Here is a 9,170-nt window from a genome sequence, read left to right on the forward strand (position 1 = left end):
AGCACCCGTATTCCCAGGCGGTCTCCCATCCAAGTACTAACCAGGCCTGACCCTGCTTAGCTTCTGAGATCAGACAAGATCGGGAGATAGTGTTCAGTATAGGGAGATGGTTGGCAACCTTCAGTCTCCAAAGACTATGGTAGAAGCCTACAGCACCCGTATTCCCAGGCGGTCTCCCATCCAAGTACTAACCAGGCCTGACCCTGCTTAGCTTCTGAGATCAGACAAGATCAGGAGATTGTGTTCAGTAAAGGGAGATGGTTGGCAACCTTCAGTCTGGAAAGACTATGGTAGAAGCCTACAGCACCCGTATTCCCAGGCGGTCTCCCATCCAAGTACTAACCAGGCCTGACCCTGCTTAGCTTCCGAGATCAGACAAGATCGGGCATGTACAGGGTAACAGTGTGGCAGGCTGATTGACAAGGGGGGATTGCCTCAGAAGGGGTTGCCTATTCAGGACACCATGCCGAAACAGCTCAGTTGATTGGCTCAAACAGTTTGACATTTTTCATGTTCAAACCCTGGGGAGGAAGAGTGAAGGTTTTTGTCTCAGTTCCCCATTAGAATGTATCACTGTGGCACTTCCAGCCACCAGTGCTCTCCCACTCTCCACAGTAATAATCGGCCTCATCTTCAGCCTGGATGTTGGCGATGGTTAAATAGCCAACATTACCGGAAGCGGAGACAGTGAATCGATCTGGGATTCCGTCTCCCCTCCCAGTGCTGCAGCCATTACAGTTTACATAGCGAGGTCGCTGTCCAGGTTTCTGTTGATACCAGAAAAAATAGCTCTGCCAGTTGGCACTACTTTTCGAGCAGGAGAGTTTCGCTGTTTGGCCCAGAGATGCAGACTGGGAGGCAGGTTGAGTGATCTGCTGAGAATGGACACCTTTGCAAAAGAAAAAAGAAAGAAAGTTGTGTCTTCAGCTGAAGTTCTCTGCTCCCAACTACCTTGAAATCGCTAGATTTCTGTACTACACAAGGAATGTGCATTGCTTTGTTGTCAGTACTCAGGACTATGTCAGTGGAGTCTACCCTGCCCTTACCTGAGCAGTAACTGAGAAGTGAGAGGAGAAACAGGACCCAGGCCATGATGGAAGGCAAAAGGAGGTGGAGTTCCTGAGAAGTGGATCTCTACCTACAGCTTTCCATCATCTTTTTAAATCCTCCAGACCCTGAAGTACAGTCAGTGATGCAAATGTGGACACACCCACTTGGTTTGCTATAAATGGCATTGATTCACAGAGGACACATGAGCACATATTAAATTTGCAGGAAGGGGAGAGAGAGGGAGGGAGGGAGGTAGGTAGGTAGGTAGGTAGGTAGGTAGGTTTCCAGACCGTGTCTTCATACCAGCACTCACAGCTCAATCTTACCCATGCTCAGAAATCATTCTATTTATTTCAATGGGACTTACTCCCAGGTAACCATGCATAGGATTGCGGCCTCAAAGTGGTAAAGCCATCCATGGAATGGAAAATGGAATTTCCTGGTACCTTGAGAAACATCTTGTTTCTTGGGGGTGAAAGAATTTTCAGGATGGGAATCAGTGGAGCAAAACCCCTTGCTTTTTCCCAGCCAGGGGCAGATCCAAGGGAGTGCTATGGGTGCATGCCCCCCCCAACTGTCATGCCAGCAGGGAAGAGTGCCCATCAGGATGGGGGGTAAATTCGGGCATCAGGGAATGCCCACTGGGTGGGGCATCAGCAGCGAGATAGAGCCTAGCCAATAAAACAGAGTAAGAATGGGAGCCCAGGTCCACCTGGAAGGTAGATCTGGGCTCCAAGTCTGGGCAGGAGCCCAAGTCTACCCATCCAGCAAACCTCAGCCATGAGGCCAAAGTTCCACCAGGAGCCTAGGTTTAATTGCCTGGTTGACCTGGAGTTAAAGTAGTGCTCATAGCCACTCTCCACAAAGACAACCACTGAATCTGCTTGTGAATATCCCCCCCTTTATTGGTGAATGTTAAAACACTGATATAATACCAGTGCAAAAGCAACAAATGTCTAAGTGGGGCCAGTTCTGACATACAGGAGCTCCTTGTGACACCCCACAGCCAAGTCTCAACTGGGGAGGCCATGGCTAGCTTCCTTGCTTTCTTCCTAAAAATTCTCTTTTCCTTCCTTCGCATTGGCTCAGTCAATGACCTGCTCCTTCCTCCTCCCCAGCTGAGCATGAAATGCAGGAAGGAGAAAATGACACATTCACACCAAACTTTTCCCACTACACTGAATGTCACAGGTGTGGCCACTCCTGTGAATTTCCATGTGTGGTCTCCATGAATCTATTCTGTGAAGATTGTGAACCAATATCTCCACCCGGAGGCCAAAAGCAGACAAAGAGGAACCACTTGGGTTTGTTCATTAATTGAGAAATGATTATTGATTCCATCCTTAAGATTTTCTCTTCATTCACTTGTATTTCTTGGAGACTCTGAAGTGAAATGTGAATATTTCCAGGTGGTGTCCCAATAAGTAGACATTTCTTTACTCAGCATGTAGTTGGTCTGTGGAACTCCTTGCCACAGCATGTGATGATGGCATCAGACCTTTAAAAGGGGATTGGAAAAGTTTCTGGAGGAAAAATCCATTATGGGTTACAAGCCATGATGTGTATGTGCAACCTTCTGATTTTATAAATGGAATATGTCAGAATGCCAGATGCAGAGGAGGGCACCAGGATGCAGGTCTCTTGTTATCTGGTGTGCTCCCTGGGGCACTTGGTGGGCCACGGTGAGATACAGGAAGCTGGACTAGATGGGCCTATGGCCTGATCCAGTGGGGCTGTTCTTATGTTCTTAACTACAATTCCCAGGAAGCCTTGCAGGTCTCTTGTTATCTGGTGTGCTCCCTGGGGCACTTGGTGGGCCACGGTGAGATACAGGAAGCTGGACTAGATGGGCCTATGGCCTGATCCAGTGGGGCTGTTCTTATGTTCTTAGGTACTGATCAGCCCTAGACTCAGAGCCAGGCAGCCCATCCATGAGGACAACCAACTGAAATGGCTGATGAAGTCAGCAGTTTGGTAGGGGGTGCTCATGTCTGCCTGCCCACTTGCTTCCAATGCTCCTGGAATGGAGAAGGAAGGGGACAGAGGAGAAAGAAGGAGACAGAGAGGAAGTGTGGAGGAGAGGAGTGCATGATGCTAGAACAGGGGTGCCCAAACCCCAGCCCTGGGCCCTCTAGGCCTCTCAATGTGGCCCTCAGGGAGTCCCCAGTCTGCAATGAGTCTCTGGCCCTCCAGAGATTTGTTGGAGCCTGCACTAGCCCAACGCAACTGCTCTTAGCATGAGGGCAACTGTTTGACCTCTCGCGTGAGCTGTGGGATGAGGGCTCCCTCCACTGCTTGTTGTTTCACGTCTGTGATGCAATAGTAGCAGCAAAGGAAAAGCCAGCCTTGCTTTGTGGAAGGCCTTTTATAGGCCTTGAGCTATTGCAAGACCTTCATTCATTCATATAAGTTCATCTTTAATATATTTGTTTATGTAAACGTATGTAAATTTATTCAAATTTAAAATGTAAATTAATTCTTTTTTAACCCCGGCCCCCGACACAGTGTCAGAGAGATGATGTGGCCCTCCTGCTAAAAACTTTGGACACCCCTATGCTAGAACACTGGCAGACGGGAGGAGCAGAGATTGGTGCATCGTCAGGTAAGGGGAAAGCTACTTCAGGGATCGGGAGGTCTCAGATCGGCCCTGCAAAGACCTTTCTGATTTCATGTGGTTGTTGCATCACACACCGTCAAGAACGTCTTTTCGTGCCAACTTTGAATGCCCTGATAGAAGCAGTGCCGGTGCAAATAAGGTGACGCTCTTTAAGGAAGCTCAGTGCCTCCATCGTGGGGAAGCAAAGGAGGTGAGGTTTTTGTCTCACTTCCCCATAATGCTATATCGCTGTGAGACACGCTACTGCTGTCTTCCCAGGCAGCACAGTAATAATCAGCCTCATCGCCAGCCTGGGCATTAGTGATGCTCAAATAACCCACATCCCCTGACTTGGAAGTGGTGAATCGGTCTGGGATTCCGTCTCCCCTGCTGCTGCAAGCTGGACAGTGCAGAAAGCGAGGAGCCTGTCCAGGTCTCTGTTGATACCAGGGAAAGTGGTACCAGCTGCCCCCACTGCTTGCCGTGCAGGAGAGTTTCACTGTCTGGCCCAGCGACACCGACTCCGAGGAAGGCTGAGTCAACGTCCGCTGGGGCTTGACACCTTTGCAAAAAAGAAAGAGGGAAATGGATGAACTTACTTCATTTTCTGTACTCTCAGGGCTCACAAAAGCCTCCATTTAAGATGGATTTTCCTATAAGCCAGGGGTCTCCAAACTTTTTGACCAGAGGGCCACATGAAATAACTGGCGCAGTGCTGAGGGCCGGAAAAAATTTAAATATAAAATTTAAATAAATACATTAGAGATGGAACATAAATGAATGAGTGGGCTCATGCACTAAGCCCCTCTGGCCCTCAGAACACCCTCCAAATGCAATCAGAGCACAGCTCTGGTCATGTTCAGTCAAGTGGGCCAGAGGTTTTCAGGGGACAAGAGGCTGGCTGTGGGCTGGATAGAGGCTCGCTGTGGGCCACATCTGGCCCCCAGGCCAGGGTTTGGAGACCCCTGCTATAAGCTGATAGAGTGGAGCATCACTCCTTCTTTCCCTTACCTGAGAGGTAGTTGAGAAGCAAAAGGAGACACAGAATCCAGGACATGGTCAACTTTCTCAAGAAGTTGGCTACCTGAAGAAAACAAATAAACTGGTGGGAATCTCCCCTTCCTTGCTTAAATTCCCCAGAACTGAAGCATGGCCACTGCATGCAAATGTGTTTGGTGCTCATTGGCTGTGCAAGAACATCCCAGATCCCCATTTCCACAGAGAATGCATGCTCTTCTAGCAAAGCTGATGACCATCAGAGAGATTTGCATGAAGGAGATTGGTTTTAAATACAGGGAACAACTCTTTTTTCCGCTCCAATTTATGGTATCACAGTTGACTGTGGGCCCAATCCTATCCAACTTTCCAGCACCGGTGCAACCACAATGCACCCCCAAGATAATGGAACAAACATGCCCTTACCTTGACGAGGCCTCTGTGACTGCCTCCCCACCACAGGAAACAGTACACACCCCATTGGCACAGCTGCATCGGCACTGGAAAATTTGATAGGATTGGGCCCTATGGCTGCAATGCTATCCTCACTTTCATGGGAGTAAGCCCCATTGACTATTATGGGGCTTACTTCTGAATAGACATGCATAGGATTGGGCTCTAACACCTGATAAGGAACCAAATCAAACCATCACCTCTACACAGCTGCAATGCACATTTCTGTTGATCACCCCAGACTATTCTCTAGGGTTGAGAAAGCCGTTTATGGGCTGTTGAGCCTCTATGCCCGAGTGAGCTGGAAACCTCTCAAAGAAGACTCATGTAAACAGAACCTTCTCTTGCTTTGCTTCCCATCATCAATTCCAGGTGTGCAGGGGGTCTCTTGAGGTCAATCAAGGAAAAAATGGTCCAACAGCTCCTCCTAAAGGTGGGAGCAGGGACTGCAGGCATCACGCAGGAGTATGTTTTAAAGCAACATTCTGGGCATGGCACAGCAAAAGGGAAGCATTTGTGATTTTTAACTGTTTCAATGGCAGGACTGAGCACGTGGTGAACTGTGCCATTCATGTCTCTGTACAGGAAATGGCACAGTTCACCACGTGCTCAGTCCGGCCATTGAAACAGTCAAAAATCACAAATGCTTCCCTTTCGCTGTGCCATGCCCAGAATGTTGCTTTAAAACATACTCCTGCGTGATGCCTGCAATCCCTGCTCCCACCTTTAGGAGGAGGTGTTGGACCTATAGTGCTCTTTGTCCTGGGTTGATTGACAGCTCCTGCAGTCAACGAGAGCAGGGTGTTTTGACCAATCAGTGTCATGTCCCTGCCTTATCCCATATAGCATGTCCTATAGCACTGTTCCGGACAATGCTTGGCTTTCAAGGAATGGGTGCCCTGCATTGATTGGAGTTATTACTGCACAGGCCATGTGTGGATATGGGATGCTGAATACGTGAAACTAAGGGAGTCATGCTCATTGCAAATCGGTCACACTACTGAACTTCCACTGAATTAGGTTTCATTTCTCCAGGGGCATGAATATACATTTGCATTGTCATCACATCAGCATTCCTACAGTCACGAACTGGGAATCACAATGTGACATCCCTCACGCTCCCATGTTCATCATTTTTGAAACTGGACTTGCACCTGGTAGGTACAAAACCGTATAGCTCACTGGTCTGAGATGCCTGTAGCTCTTCGTTTTGCGGGAAGGTCCTCTGGTGTCTTGGTACTCTGCTTGTGGCACACGTAGGATTGCACTGTATGGATTGATGCTAGAGGGTCAGCGGGTGAATGGGCTTCCCTTGCAGATGAAGAGGGAGTGTAAATGTTAAATGTTAAATAACATTTACACATTCTATGAATGTCATTCTATGCTTTGTAAACCCTGGACAGTTATCCAGTCATGCCCCCTAAACAAAAACCTCCATCCCTTCATCAATGTGCCCAGTAACAATGGCTCTTCAGTCCCAGCCATCTTTATGCCTCAATTCATTCAAGCACAGATAGAAGTCAGTCCTTTAAGGATTCTGAGTCATCCTACCATGAGCAGGATATATGTGTGGGGGGGGGGGATCCCAATTCACTGCTGAAGACCACTGGGACAAGAGGGTCCTTTTCCTCTGGAGAGAAAGAGTGAAGGTTTTTGTCTCAGTTCCCCATAGTTTGCATCACTGTGGGACATGCTACCAGTGTGATAACAGTCAAGACAGTAATAATCAGCCTCATCTTCAGGCTGCACTTTAGTGATGGTTAAAAAACCAGTGGTCCCTGATTCAGAAGCAGTGAACCGATCTGGGATCCCTTCTCCTCTGCTGCCACTTTCCCTGTGCACAAAGCGAGGGGCTTTTCCAGCTCTCTGTTGATACCAGTAAAAATAGCTGCTCCAGCTACCAGTACTGCTCTGAGAGCAGGAGAGTTTGGCTGTCTGTCCCACGGACACGGACTGCGAGGCAGATTGAATCAAAGTGGCCTGAGAGGAGACACCTTTATAAAAAGGAAGGGAAAATCAAAGAATGACTGCAATCTACTTTTCTATATACAATCCTAACACAGAGATCGGTTGTTTACTCTCGTGGACTTATCTCCCCTCCCTTACCTGAGCAGTAAGGGAGAAGCACAAGGAAAAACAGATTCCAGGCCATGGTGAGATGAGATGAGTCTGACTTCCTGAAGCAAGCAGATAACTGGGAGGGACCTTCTCTCCTCCTTCCTTAAATGTCCCAGAACTGAAGAACGAACAGCACCCACATGCAAATTAGTTCTGTGTTCATTAACTCCGAAAGAGCTTTGTACATCCACTGAGACGACAGCATGTTTGAGCAAATCCAATTACTGTAGGACAATTTGCATCCAGGAGATTTTAGGAACTTGGAAATCACCCTGTGCATTGGGTAGAAATGAGGCAATGGTCACTTAACCCAACACAGTGCAATCTTGAGGAGGGTGGAAGCAAAGGGTGTTCTCACAAGTCTTACCAAGTATATATTTGTCATCTGAACTATCTTCCTTTTGAAGATATTTCATTTGATCTGAAAATAGATACCATTTGTCTCCTTTCCTCCTTTTAATTAAGGTATTCCTTTCCAATTCAAATTAGAGAATTGGGAAATTCAATACCCTCACTAAATTCCAGAGATGGTAGCAACCAAAGCTTTCATTCCTCCATCCCATATTCGGGCATCCACAATGTTTCTTATGGAAATGAATGTGCTCTGTGCCTGAGCTCATACGAACCACTGGCAGCCCAATCCAAACTGCTACCTGAGCCAGCACAGGCCCCTTACACCATCACTCAAGTGCTGACAACACCGGCACAATGCTCTGGCCTGCCGGTTCCAGATATGGACCCTACACTTGTTGGCACAGATAGGTTTGCACTGGGCAGCAAGGGAGTGGGAGAGCATGGTGGGAGGGGTCATTTCTGGGTGGAGGGAGGGTGGAATGGGGAAGGATTGGGCCCTGGAGGTGGGAAAAGATTGACAAAGGCAGCACACTCCATAAACCCCCCTCCTGGCTGACAAAGCATTAATTGGGCTTTTCTGATTTTCGCCATCTAAACAGCTGGTACAGATTCCCTGGTACAGAGGAAAACGATTCCCTTATCCCGAAATGACCTCCAAGCTTCTCTTAATCTGTGTTGGATATAGTGTAGGCCATTGCGGTCAGGTTGTTAGAATTGCACTGTGAGTTGCAAAGGCCTCCTACCATCCTGTGAAGAGGTAGATCACATTCTCATCAGATAACTCAGCCTGCCTAGGTTGCAACACTTTCTTCCTTGGGTGAGCCCAGACTGTGTTCTTTGTTGGAGAAAGATATTTGTCGGTCCTTCCTCTCTAGGCTCAAGCGAGCTGCAGTGCTCATAAAGGGGATCCATCTATGGCAGGGGTCTTCAAACCCCGGCCCGGGGGCCAGATGCGATCCACAGCAAACCTCTATCCGGCCTGTGGCAAGCCTCTTGTCTCCTGAAATCCTCTGGCCCACTTGACCAAACATGACTGGAACTATGTTCTGGTTGTGTCTGGAGGGTGTTCAAGGGCCAGAGAGGTTGAATGAATGAGCCCATTCATTCATTGATTCACTCATCTAAGTTCCATTTCTAATTTATTTAAATAAATTTTATATTTAAATTTTTTTTACCGGCCCTCAACACCGTGCCAGATATTTGATGCGGCCCTCTGGCCAAAAAGTTTGGAGACCCCTGATCTATGGTGAACATCCTCTTGTTCGGTTCACTCCATTGTTTCCAGGTGTGCAGCTGATAGCTGAGATCAACAAACTCTGACATATGTGCAGACCCTTGATCAACCCCACCTCCTACAGGCTGAAGCTAGGATAGTAGGCATTGCAGAGGATGCACTCTGTGACCAGTGTTTCTGTGGTCAATGTGCTGTGCATCCTGTTGAAATTCCCTCCTTTGCATCTCATCCTTGTGTGTGTGGTGGGCTGTAATGATTATTTCTAGCAGGGGGCTTTAAGGGAAGCGGGGGCCATGATTTTCAATCTTTTTTTTTTGTCTCATGGCACACTGACAAGGTGCTAAAATTCCAAGGTGCACCATCCGTTTT

At 47.9% G+C, this 9,170-nt stretch overlaps 1 pseudogene; it reads right to left on the reverse strand.

Annotated features, from left to right (window-relative positions):
• Positions 1-295: 295 nt before the first annotated feature.
• LOC136634988 (5S ribosomal RNA) lies at positions 296-413 on the reverse strand (annotated as a pseudogene).
• Positions 414-9,170: the final 8,757 nt, after the last annotated feature.

This window comes from Tiliqua scincoides, chromosome 14, assembly GCF_035046505.1.
Source record: "Tiliqua scincoides isolate rTilSci1 chromosome 14, rTilSci1.hap2, whole genome shotgun sequence".
NCBI lineage: Eukaryota > Metazoa > Chordata > Lepidosauria > Squamata > Scincidae > Tiliqua > Tiliqua scincoides.